We start from the raw sequence: 14500 nt of genomic DNA on the forward strand, positions 1-14500 counted from the left end.
GTATAACATTGGCTTAACTGTAACAACTGAGCCACTGCTTTGATATATGTGATCTTGTGCAGGATAGAATATGTGTAAAACCAGTCCAGCATCTTTTTTCACAACATTATTACACAACTTTTGAGGTCCTCAGTTGGATTTTGTCAGTGAAAATCCAACTGAATTGAATACAGTGAGTTCGAATCCGGATGGGATTTAAAAAAGGAAGGAAAGTTGAGATGGCTCGGTTGGATGTATAAGTGCAGTCACTTTGGTAGAATGTATGTATATTTTTTCATTATCCACTGAGTCTGCAGTTGACTGGGTTGGTGGACTATTTTAGTCTTGTTTGATTGTTTGTTTTTTATAATAAAGTGTCACTTTTATTTTTTTATAAGGCTGTCCTATTGTATAAAGGTAAATATGAAACTGTAATTGATGTAAAATGTGAAAAAAAAAAAAATCCCAACAGCAAAGAATAGCTTTTCTCCACACCTTCAAAATCCACCTGATGATATAAATCATGGTATTGCTTCCTAGGACACGGCCTACAGGGACTGACAATGTCGGGCATGCATTGTATAATATTACCTCAAAAATGAGAGCTGTTCCTCGTTTTTGTGTGGCCGCGATACACCGGGGCTGTGAGCATCAGCTGGGAAAACAAGCTGAGGCTGATAACAGATCAGGCCCACATTCCACATTCCTTGCTCTGCCCTGCTGAGGGACACAACAGCCCACCAATTCTCACACACATGGTGATACCTGTAAGCATGAGAGTAAGTGTGAGGCCTGCAGAGGTGCAAGGTCGGCAGCATCTTACAAAACTCCTGCGCTTTGATTACGTATCTTATTTCACGGCTAAGTTGCGCACGGCCGTGTGAATGTCTCTTTGAGAGAAGAAAACAAAAACATGGTATCTTACTCACTTTGTTTGGGGAGAGTTTAGGCAAGTCTGTTGTCAACAATGTGAGGAATGGTTTGGAGCTGTACGGTCCAGGTGCTGACAGACCTCCCTCAATGCTGAGCAGACTTTTTGGATCCATGCTGTGCAGGCCTGGCTGGGCTCGGCTGGACGACTGAGTACAGGTTGCCCAGCAGGCTGTGTTGTCTCAGCCTTCAGCCGTGGATGATAGATGGAGCTGGAAAGGCTCCCAGAGAGGGGGTGAACATGTGTGGCAAGCCGTGGCAGGTGGCGAGCGCTGACTTGACAGCAATTAAATGTACAAATCTTTGATTAAGCTCATGGGAAGGCAGTCATTAGCGACACTGAATTGACTCTCGCACACATGCAATTCTCTCTTTCCCTCAAAATGTACACACAGGAACATTTTTCTGTTTGCGTAACAATAATAAAGATATGTGAGTAGGTCTGATAGCACTCATACACTGTTGGGAGACAAATGAAAGTAAAAACCCAAACCCTTGAGCCCTACACTGAGTGAATCAAGTGGTTCTGCTACAGTATTTTTCGGACGATAAGGTGCGTCGGATTATAAGGCACATTGAGCGAAACAAAACAGTCAGATAAGTCAAACTTTACTCAGCTCATTCTTCTTGCTTCCTCCACTTCTGTACCATTGATTATGTTGAATTCTCTCACAGCTGCTCTATTTCCGTGTTGTTGCAGTATATTAATGACTAATTTCGTATTGTGGATGGATTATCTCAGTTGTTCTCCTGACTGAATTTTGGTCCGTTTACAGCATCCTGCAATGCGATTGTATTTGTCCCTAACCATCGGGAACCCTCATGTTAACTTTAATCGAGTGGAAAAAAGTTAGCATTCATCCTACAGCTTCACTGTGTTTATGTTATGCTACACATCATTATATACCAGCTAGTCCAACTTCAGTAACCCTACAAACATCACTGCTGTTTAGTTTTCTGTCTTCATTTATGTTGGAAGTGATAGCAGAGCTGTACGTTTTAATTTGTTTTAGAAATCTCTCAGTCAAATCATGTTTAGTTGGAAACTAGCGAGCTAATTCCCTGCTAACTTCTAACTCTGTTAAATTTAATAAATTCTGTTTTCATGGATGCATGGATGTAAAACTTAATTGTTACACCTGGTAAAGCAGCAACTCTGATCATTTTATTAAAGATGACAGAATTTAGACAGTTTTTAACTCTTAGTGATGCTGCAGTGTTTGTTTGACTTTGGGACCTGAAGCGGACGGAGTCTTGGACCCAGATTACTTCGCTAGGCTAATGATCCAACAGTCCATTAAGCGGTGCGGCTTCGTAGCTTATCAAAGTCATACTAAAACATTTTTTGACAGTTTTGAGCGCGGTGTACCACATAAAATCGGTTCAAGGTCAGTAAGCACAACCGGGAATTCATACATAAGGCGCGCTGTCAATCTGAGAAAATTAAAGGATTTTAAGTGCTAAGGTGCAGAAAATACGGTGTGCTGTTGTGGGTCTTTTGGGGGGAGAATTTGAGTCCTTTTCTCCCCTTAGAGGGAAGGGTAGCACAAATCAAACTTTATCCCAGAAAACATATCTGTCCTGATATGAGTGGTCTCTCCCAGGATCACAATACCCGCATTTCTGTTTTGTAATTTAAAATTTTAGTTTAAAAATATTTGGAATCACAATTAAAATACAACTAAAATAAAACATATTTCTGGTGCTTCTTTTTAACAGGTACATTTTATATTGCATTTTTGAAACTGATGCAGCAGTCATCACTGTTGCATCATAGCATGAATCCAGGTGGCTGGGCCCTTTGTTTGGAATTATATTATATCCTCCCTGTACAGTTGTGGGTCCTCTCTGATTATTCTCTGACTTCCTCCCACAGCCTAAGGACATGCATAACTTAGGGTAATTGGCAATTCTAAAATGGCTATAGGTGTGAATGTGAGCATGAATGTTTATCTGTTTCTCTGTGTTAGCACTGTGATAGAGTGGCAACCTGCCTGGGGTGTATACCACCTTTTGCACCATGCCAGCTAGGATGGATGGATGCTTAAACTGAACAAAAAAAATGCTTTTCTAATGGCAGCACCAACACTGCTTGTCCTGTCCTTGCTAAACAACGGTGCAAAAACCTGTTTTGTGCATTATTTCTCACATTTATTGGATATAAATGTTATACCACTCAAGCACTCAACTCAAAAGCACAGCACATTAAATGGAAGTGGACCAATGAGTACTCTCCATAGCCTGCCCCCTTGAAATATGCAGTATATATAAGGTCAAGTAAGTGTGTTTGTATGTATTTGTGTTAACATCATTGGTTTTCTAATGTGGCTGCAATCCAGTCTCCATTTTCATTCTCCTTTACCACGTTTAAACTGAAAGGTAAAGAAGAAAATATTAAATGGGATTATTTTGCCTTGTCTATCAACTGATTTGAGGTTATATGTTGAAAAGCCACAATAAATACAACATGGTCAATTCCCCTTTAGTATATAGAGCATATAATACCAAACCAAACCCACATAAGGAACCTTTCACACTGAAGACAAAGCTTCACCTTTACATACAGTGTAGCACACCTAACAACACCCTTTAGAGTTGCCACTGTCTTCCTGAGGGACTCAAGAGTGGTAATTGCTATCCTCTTCCCAGCTCACTAATGAGAGAAAAGCCATTCCTTATACCCAGGCTACCACCAGCACCAGCATGTCTCATGTTGTATGTCCAATAACCCCACTGTCTAGGAAAATGAGGAAAGCTTATAGCTTAAAACCTGACAGCTCTCTTGTGAATGTGCTCTCAACTCAGAGCGAAGTAAAAGTTTTAAAAACTTATTATGTACCTTAGTGTACAAAAACACACTTTTTTATTTGCGGCCAATATACAGGATTTTGCATTTAGACTTTATAAAATACATAATTTTATACTGTCAATGATCCCATCTGTTCAGGAACTGAAAGAAATATTTCCATCTCCCCTAAAAATAAGTGGCTCCACAATTTATTTAATAAGTATTTTGGTTTTTGAAGTGCTGTAAAACAGAACTCTTTTTCTTTAGCGGCTGTTTGGTGTGCTGCTCTGCTCCTTTCATGGGAGCCTGTCACCGTGGAGATGTGGAGGTGCTCCCACCCTGCCAGATCCAGGAGAAACTGCAGCACATCCCACTGGACCAAATCCATCCTGAGAATTACACCAGTTCATCTTCATGATGAGTTAATCAAAGGTGTAGAGCTTAATGTGACACATGGTAGTTATGCTTCTCCTGATGCAAATTTCAGAAAGTCACAAAAACACCACAATAAAAGCATTGAAACAAACAGCTGGGGATAGTTTATGAGTAAACTAACTTACCATCAACAAATCCTGTACATTTTTTGTTATTCATGACATCAAGCAAATAGAGGCAGAATCTAAATTTGAATTTCTAAGAAATTTGTACCAAAACCTGGACTCAAATAATCGTTAAAAATAACAATGAATGTTTACATAAATACAGTGGGGCAAAAAAGTATTTAGTCAGCCACCGATTGTGCAAGTTCCCCCACCTAAAATGACAACAGAGGTCAGTAATTTGCACCAGAGGTACACTTCAACTGTGAGAGACAGAATGTGAAAAAAAAATCCATAAATCCACATGATAGGATTTGTAAAGAATTTATTCGTAAATCAGGGTGGAAAATAAGTATTTGGTCAATAACAAAAATACAACTCAATACTTTGTAACATAACCTTTGTTGGCAATAACAGAGGTCAAACGTTTACTATAGGTCTTTACCAGGTTTGCACACACAGTAGCTGGTATTTTGGCCCATTCCTCCATGCAGATCTTCTCGAGAGCAGTGCTGTTTTGGGGCTGTCGCCGAGCAACACGGACTTTCAACTCCCGCCACAGATTTTCTATGGGGTTGAGGTCTGGAGACTGGCTAGGCCATTCCAGGACTTTCAAATGCTTCTTACGGAGCCACTCCTTTGTTGCCCGGGCGGTGTGTTTTGGATCATTGTCATGTTGGAAGACCCAGCCTCATTTCATCTTCAAAGTTCTCACTGATGGAAGGAGGTTTTGGCTCAAAATCTCACGATACATTGCCCCATTCATTCTGTCCTTAACACGGATCAGTCGTCCTGTCCCCTTGGCAGAAAAACAGCCCCATAGTATGATGTTTCCACCCCCATGCTTCACAGTAGGTATGGTGTTCTTGGGATGCAACTCAGTATTCGTCTTCCTCCAAACACGACGAGTTGAGTTTATACCAAAAAGTTCTACTTTGGTTTCATCTGACCACATGACATTCTCCCAATCCTCTGCTGTATCATCCATGTGCTCTCTGGCAAACTTCAGACGGGCCTGGACATGCACTGGCTTCAGTAGCGGAACACGTCTGGCACTGCGGGATTTGATTCCCTGCCGTTGTAGTGTGTTACTGATGGTGACCTTTGTTACTTTGGTCCCAGCTCTCTGCAGGTCATTCACCAGGTCCCCCCGTGTGGTTCTGGGATCTTTGCTCACCGTTCTCATGATCATTTTGACCCCACGGGATGAGATCTTGCGTGGAGCCCCAGATCGAGGGAGATTATCGGTGGACTTGTATGTCTTCCATTTTCTGATGATTGCTCCCACAGTTGATTTTTTCACACCAAGCTGCTTGCCTATTGTAGATTCACTCTTCCCAGTCTGGTGCAGGTCTACAATACTTTTCCTGGTGTCCTTCGAAAGCTCTTTGGTCTTGGCCATGGCGGAGTTTGGAGTCTGACTGTTTGAGGCTGTGGACAGGTGTCTTTTATACAGATGATGAGGAGTTCAAACAGGTGCCATTCATACAGGTAACGAGTGGGGGACAGAAAAGCTTCTTACAGAAGACGTTACAGGTCTGTGAGAGCCAGAGATTTTCCTTGTTTGAGGTGACCAAATACTTATTTTCCACCCTAATTTACGAATAAATTCTTTACAAATCCTACCATGTGAATTCATGGATTTTTTTTTCACATTCTGTCTCTCACAGTTGAAGTGTACCTCTGGTGCAAATTACTGACCTCTGTCATCATTTTAGGTGGGGGAACTTGCACAATCGGTGGCTGACTAAATACTTTTTTGCCCCACTGTAATTTACAGATGTCCAACATTCATTATCAAAAAGAACATGCTAAACCCCCATGAATGGATCCATAAATGCTCGCTTTAGGTTTTGTGTTTATTCTGAAAGCTTTTATTAGATATGTTGGTTTGCAGAAAGAAGAAACGTACAAAACTCTAAATCAGCCTCTTGATAAAGCTGTTTCCAATTTCAGTAGTGAAACATGAGTTAGGTTATCACTTTGAAGAAGCTATAAACATAAAAACAATGTGGAGACAAAATGGCAAACTCAAACTTGACCTTCATATTTATAAATGTACACAAAGTAATTGTGCAATCTACAGATACTCTCAGCTGTACCAAACTCTACACTTGTTTTAAACTATGTGGTCTGCTGCATAGCTCTTATTTTTATTGTTTCACACACACTGCTCTTAGTGTCATTTTTGGCAGTGATTTTCAGATAAATAGCACTGCAATATTTCATAGTGAATAAAGTTTTAATTCAAACAATTGAATCAAAATTTGCTTAACATGAATTTTGGTTGTTTAAAAAACAAAAGACTTTGTTTAATAAGACTGTTAAGAATCCACTTAAATGCTACACCAGCTTTTCATCTGTATATAAATTTACCATTAGAAAGAAGGTGTTATAGTTCACAGAACATGAAATAGCATTAGCTCAGGTTCTTTAATTTCCTTTTAAGGGCTTCTGGTTGTAGATTGACATGGCTCAGCGGCTGGTTCTGGTACTCGGGATGTATTTCGCCCTTGTGTCTTTTAAAACTTTCTGCATCCAATCTGTCCAGCTCCAAAACAGCATAAAGCTACAAATATGTAAGCCAACATTTATGAATTAGCAACAACTGAAAAACAAACCAAATAAATAAATACCTCTCTTTAATACTGTATCTATTATTGTGCGATCTGCCTTGAGGCGACTTTTGTTGTGATTTGGCGCTTTATAAATAAAATTGAATTGAATTGGACACAGTAAAAAACAATGATTAATGGAGCTTAAAGTGATATTCAAATTACATTATATTTATCTGTTATTTATAATAATAGCCAATTGCTTCAGGAAAATTGCTACCTGTGTTAAACCGATAATGAGAGTGCTTTATTTGGTTGCTGACAATCAAATAATGAGCTGATGAAACATAAACAAGGATTTCAAAAGACATATTTGTGGTTAAAACTTTTCGGTGGTATTTTTGTTTTGGTTGGATGTTGCTGTCAGACCATATCACGCCATTATATTAAGAAAGACCATGTCAAGCAATCAATAGCCTTTCCTGGGTCTTGTTTCATTTCCCCATGTTTTTGTGCTCCTCCCCTCTTCTAAGAATACGCTGGCTGGCCTAATCACAGGAACCGACCCAGGCTAGAGGTGCATGCCTTTGCACATGGCAGCACAAATTAAAATGTCTCCTGCCACCCGCCTCTCTAATTCCCTGGCACTATGCCCTGGCCTGTCCCACGAATTACAACCAGACCTCGATATGCTGGAGCCAGCATGGGGCAGGCCTGCTTATTGACATGAGCTCCTCCCTGAACTCTCTAAGTCAATAACTGAGTATCTCAGAACACACAGAACGCCTGCCACAGAGGGCTAACCTTGTAACACTGTTAGAGGCAATAGCAAAAGGACTTGGATAGGAGTTGCTTTTTTTGTCTCTTATTTACATGAAACTACAAGTTAATACCACAACATGTGTTACAATGAGCAAGAATGAGACCTTATGAGGTATACTGTGTGGTTGTTCACAGTTCTAAAGAGTGACTCTTGGTCAGATTAATTATTTTTTCTTCTCCCCTGTGTAATAACCAGATAAGTATAAAGATCGCTCAGTTAATGAAATGTGTCTCTAATGCTCAAAGAAATGCTTCAAATGATCTGACTCAGTCATAGATGTTGCTATATTTGGTCAAACCAAAAACCAGACTTTGAAAGGAGAATAGGAGAGAACAATGGTGCGCTATAGGTAGCAATACTTGAATCATAATTGTAAAAGGGTCCATTAAAGCATAAGTAAAAGTCTGGAAATCTTATTAGTAATCTCCAAATGATGGCAATAATGGAATAAGAAAATTGGTTGAAGTATAATAACAGGAAGTCAGAGAGCAGCGAGTGAAAAAATTCAATGTAAAAAAACGATACATATATTCCACATATTTAAGACGCAACAGAGCCTTTGAATATTTGGACTTAATTGAAAACATTCTGTTTCCGTGTTTACACAAATGCACTTTTATAGCCTTTTATGCACATAAAGCTTTCAAAAATAAAGATTTGCATTTTACATTTTCAGATGAAAGACGATGGGGAGGTTACAGTCTGAGCCTACATAACTGATAACTTGAAATGTAAATGCAAAAGCGGTTACCACAACAAAGCTGCGGCATGAAAGAAAAATACTTTTGGTTGCTCGAAAGATTTTTAAAAATAGTTTTGGAAAAAAATGCTGTAAATTTGGAAAAAGACGGGTTTGGCTCCCATTTCTTTTGCTTTGATCTCTGCTGCATGTATCACTACTTTTTCTAGCGCTTATTGTTTTTCCATGTGGTTACGTCCTCACCACTAGAAGGATGAAGAAATTAGTCCAAAAAGCAGAAACTCAAAATATGCTCTTTCTGCAAGGCAGTATTGACAATACAGTAATCTAAATTTCTGAAATTTAATGGAAAGGGATTATACAAAATAAATCGATGAAGCCTGTGGACAAAGGGACAGCTCAGAGGCCCAACTGTCATCCTGAAACCCAAAACCTCACTATGATGTTGTTGATCGTATCATCAGAGAGCAATCACAAAACTTGAGTGTAACAAGCATGAGATAAATCCTGTGGTTGGAACACAGAGAAAGACTGCTTCCACCTGCAACTCAGCGCCAGATTTTTCCAAACACACATGCTGCTTTGTTAGGATCAGCAATCGGTGTTTGTCAGCCACGCTGAGTGCTGTTGATGGTGTTGTTTTCAAATGTCCTGCTGATACTAGGTTCTCGCCCACACGTACCCTGGATGCATATTATTAGGTCAGGGCTCAGGTAAACGATATGTTCCTAGATAAAACGTAAACAAGCCTGAAACACTTTATGACACGCACGAGTAAAGGGGACACTGAATCAAATGCGCTAATGAATAACTGCATCGCTAACTGAATGAGAAACTGCAGGTTCAGGATACATTGTCCTATCCCGTGCCATTGAAACTCATGACTTATGGCAAAGTAACACACTTGTTCCTGCGCTCGTACACTGAAGACAACTCTTTTATTAATAAAATCTGAGATTATGAAACAACAAGTTTAAAAGTGGTATAATCCTCTAGCTAGATTGACCAGTTAACATCTGTTAGGATGAAAATCTCGCTCACTTACAAGAGAAAACCAGAGAATCATAACTGATAGATGAGAGCAGTCTGGAGCAGATGTGCTGCATCCACAAGAACTAGCAGATGATCTTTGTGGCTTCACTGGAATGAAGTTATGACTTGCAAGTTGGTGCTATTATTCCAAAACAATAAAAATGTACTATGCCGAAAACTGCAACCAAGAAAAATACAGTTACAGCATCCTGTGGTTTTTATATTTTAAGCTGTGTAGAGATACAAAGCCCTGATCTGTCTGTAACACTGAGGATTTGTTTCTTTGATATAAAATACATTTGAACAAATTATTTTCATTGTGTGACAGACCTCATACTGGTGGAATAAGGAAGTACAGGAAAGTATTCAAAGGAAAAGGTTATAAAAGAAAAAGCGGGATGGTTAAGAAGATGAAGAAAGTAGACAGGAGTGCTGGGAGGCCAGCTGTATGACAAAGAGAGACATAGCAAAGGCAAATGAAAAGTGAATTGTATGTGAGACTGGACACTAAGGAAGGAGACGAGGACTTGTGTTGATTGGTGTAGAGATCAAACTAGAAAGGATGTGCAGCAGTTAAGGATGATTAATGATATAGAGGAAATGTGCTAAGGAGTGAGCAGAGTGTGTTGAGAAAGTTGAAGGAGTTCTTGATGAATGAATACAATGAAAAAGAGGAGGAAAAATGGAGGAAAGTGAATTAAGAAGTGCAGTTGATTAGAAAGGATAAAGTGAGGGCACCTATGAACCAGAAGAAGAGTGGAAAGACAGCTAATCCAAAGGGATACCTGTGGAGGTGTGGAGAGAGGACAGATTTCTTTTCTTTTCTTTTTCTAAATCAAATTGTTTAACAGAATCTTGCGTGGATGCCTGAGAAATGAGCCATACCATGAGGCTATGGTTAAGAAGAGAGGTGACAATTAGTGAGAAGCAAAATGACTTCTTGAGAAAGAGCACTAGAATTGCAATGTTTGCTTGGAGAGTGGGAAGAGTATATGGAAGATCAGACAGAACTGCACTGTGTCATTGTGGATTTAGAGAAACCATACGATAGAGGTGCTAAGAGAGGAGATGTGGTACTATATGAGGAAGTCAGGAGTGGCAGAGATGTATGTGAGGCTGATGCAGAATGCATGGGGACAATGAGACAGCGGTGAAGTGTGTGGTAGAAGTGACAGATGGTTTCAAGGTGGGGTTGGGATTAAATCAGTCCCTTCTAGTTTGCAGTGCTGATGGAGAGGAAGAGGAAGGTAGAATGGAAGTCAGTAGGCACAAGATAGAATACATGTGTGTGACTAAGAGGTAGGCACACGTAACAACGAAGCTGCAATGCGTAGAGATAGTGAAGGTAGATGAGTCTAAATACCAATGTTCAGTCATCTCCACTTCTATTGGTGCACAATAGAAGTGGAGACGAAGAGCTCAGGCAGAAGGAAAAGAGGAAGACCTTTAAGGAATCACGAGATGAAGACCAAAATGAAGAAGAAGATGTCTGGAGTTTTGCCTGGTTTCTTTGCCTGCAAATGTTAAAAAGGAACTATTCTAAAGTGCTTTGTAATGTCTTTCTGTCTGCTAAATGTCAGAAATGTTTCTTTTTGCATATTTTTTCTATTTTCATGTAACTTATTTTCTCCTTTCTGTAGATGTTTTACTCCGTGTATTTTGTCTCTTTTCTCTTTCTCTTTCTTCTTCTTCTTCATATTATTGCAACTTTGCCATAGAAACTTTCATGTTTACATCCTGTGTGCCTTTCAAGACTTTGTTTATTCTTGAGCGTGCCGGTGTGTGACTCTCTTACTATCATTCTGGAGGAAATACCATGAGTCGCGTGCCAGTCACAGCTAACCACAAACCCAAGCTGGGTGGAGAGGGGCATTTTTCATGTAAATCATGGAATATGTCTGTGGGCGAGCCATTGCAGGCTGAGTGAACAGCCACAAATAGACTCCCATTGCATGTAGTAACAGCTTTGAGCAACACAAAGAGAGACTGTAGTAACCATTGCCTGTGGTATAGCTGGGAAGAAGGGCTCGTATTGTTTCTGTGCATTGCAGGGTTAGTCATAAGATACAGTACTGTGCAAAAGTCTTGATTCACCCCTCATTTCTTTATACCTTGCTTCCAAAAAGGCCAGCTTTTCTTGTCATTTTTAAACTGGTCTTGGGCAATAGTTTCCAGTAATTTTAAAGTTCTTTCAAAGTTTTTCTTTGGAAGTTGGCCGTGTTTTCGCTCATTATCAGTCCAGTCCCCGTACCTGACCATATTCAGAGGAATATTTTTACATGTTTCTTAAGCCACTTAAATATGAGTCATTGAAGCATAAAAATGCCCTTAACTCAATGGTTGACTGTTTGTCTGCACACAACAGGCAACTTAACAGACATACTTGTAATTTTCCTAGTAAAATGTTAAGAACTGAGGATTGGCTCAAGACTTTTGCACAGTGCTGTATTACCAGACAAACCAGAAGCAAATGTTTAAAATTTTCACTTAAGGCTGTTACTCCCAGCACCTGCAAGACTGAAAACATGACCAAAAACACACCATATTTGAGATGTTAGTGGGCCGGCTCTGACACATGTTGGCCTTCAACAAAACACTTCCAGACTGTTCTGTCTAGCGCCCACGCTCCAGATTTCATACATCATTTGCTATAAGTAGAACTCCCCAGAATATATATCTAGCACTGCCATAATAGACACTAAAATAGAGTATGAGGTGGAAAATAATGTCAGAGGTGTTTAGCGAGGTCTTCATGAGCAAGAATATGTGACAGTACAAAGGCGCAGGGAGCAAAGACTGATGTGGAATGTAACTAACCTGGAAGCTGAAGTCATATGGGCTTAATCGGTTCCAGCGATGCATAAATTACAAAGGAGGACCAGCGATGGTCAGCAGCACGGGCAGAAACTGTAAAGATAAAAAGAGAAGGAGAAAAGAAAGCAGCATGCGTGTGTGTCATTCGTGTTGGGTATCTTATCGGTGCTGATGGAAGGGTCAAGTCAGGACACAAATCACCCCCCAGGCTGCTGTCTCTTCTCAACTTACCCAGCAGTTAAGCTACATCTGTTTCTCCTTTACTCTCTGCGTCTCCCTGTCTTTCTTTCTCAGCCTCTCTTCGCACTCATGGAAGTGTGCTTTTTTTTATAATAGTGATTTTTATGGGCCCCAAAGTACAGCTGCTTTGATACAGTTCGATGTGATGAAGTGCAAAGGAATACAACTAGTGATGTAATTGATGCCATGCACAGGTTTTTTCAGTCAAAGATGGAAAAAGTGGCAGCTGTATCATGTACCTTGGGAGGTAAGTTTTATTTGGCTAAAGGTTAGAATAGAATAGCATTTAAACAAACCACAGAATCGTTTTTGGTCACCAAGACAACACTAACAACAAAGTTTCTTGCCCTTACCAAGGAAACATTTGGAACAAACCAAAGACAGCCAGATGGGGTCAAAGAGAACAGAAAGAAGATCTGGGCTAGCTAGAAGGAATTTAAACTAACAATAAGGACAGATGGGAAATCAAAGAAAAATAAAGGAAAATGTTTAATTTTACAGGCTTTGTGGATTTAAAAACAATAATAACATGATAGATAAACTGTAATAAAGGTTAAAATGAGTCATTATTATGGGTGTGGCTGCTTTAACTGACAGTTAGATGCTGTCATAGGTGGCTGGGCTGCTATATCTATCTCTGAGATCACATGGGCCTACCAGTGGACACTTAGAACAACAAGTGTGCCTTGGTTGTAAATTTCGGTGAAAATAATGTGTAACTTTACAACTGCTCGATAAGTTCTCAACATGTAGGAGACAGGCTCAGCTGATACTGGTGGCCCATGGGTCTGTCATCCACACTGGCACTTCACTAGTTACATGCCCCTTTGCTCAATGTGCTCTGTGCCCAGAGTCTCTCTGAGACTCATTTGTATCACCTACTGAGCCCTAAGGACAAACCTCTAATATACAGTCACACGCACACTTGCGTGTTCAGGCTTGATAGCCGGAAAGGATAAGCATGATAAATGAAAGACGATACAGCCTTGTTGTTAGTAGTGTTTTGTGTTTCTTCTATATCCGGTTTGATCAGTGCATACCACACACTTAACACACCGTATCGCATTAATAGAATTGTAAAATAGTACAAAATTATAAATGTCAGTGTCTGAAAGCACAAACAAGGACATTGTTAATGTAAAGGTATCACAAGGTGGCTTCGATAAAAGGTTGCATGTCGGCTGTGGTATTTTTGTTGTGAGAGTCTTATGACTGCAAATCTCACAACCCTGCTATATAATAACAGCTCAGTTTTAACAGTACAGTTTCTTTTAAATACATTCATAAGCCCTTCAAGTCTTCAAGTTAAAACTGGGGCTCAATGAAATACTGAGTGGAAACTGCAGGGGAATTCAAAATCATGCACAGTAATAGGAATGAACTCAATGACATTTTACTACGTCCTCACACTACATCTGTGTCCTGACATTGCCCCAACTATTTAACCACATTTTGTCTTCTGGCACCCAGGGGAACATAAGGATCACATATGCCTTTGGCAGACGTCCACACCCACATTCTTCAGCTATGTGCTCACAGGCATTCTCTTTCTCTCATCTCCCTCCCACTTTGCTCTGACACCAAAAACTTGGCCCACATTGGTTTACACTGTAAAGAAATGCAAACACTTTTTTTCCTGGACACAGGGGGAGTGACATTTAGAGAGCCACTTCATCTGTTAAGTTTAGTTCCAGTTCTTCCTGACATGTGTCTTTTGTAAACCAACATTTTGCTAGCTGATTATGTAGGTGATGATGGTTATTGCACAGAAATTTTCATTAGTGTTAAATTCAATGTTTTATTTACAATTTAGAGCCAAAGACAGTAAGGGCAGAGAGGCTGTGCAGTTTTCTTTCTGGGGTGACTGGGTTCAGTGGTAGGGGGTGCATGGTGTGGAATGTGGCTGTAAGAAAAAGCCAGGAGGAACCATTATAGGGAAGAAATGAGACGCCAGAACTGGGAGTGCAGCACAAGATGAGTAGAGATTTTTAATCTTAGTTATAAAAGTCTCTGCGTATGGCATCAATCTTCTCTTCTGAGGGTCTTTTATCTTCCTTTGGCAATGTGTAGGCAGTTTTTAAGTCTGATCGTTTGTCATTA

Source organism: Astatotilapia calliptera, chromosome 14 (genome assembly GCF_900246225.1).
Source record: "Astatotilapia calliptera chromosome 14, fAstCal1.2, whole genome shotgun sequence".
In the NCBI taxonomy this organism is placed as follows: domain Eukaryota; kingdom Metazoa; phylum Chordata; class Actinopteri; order Cichliformes; family Cichlidae; genus Astatotilapia; species Astatotilapia calliptera.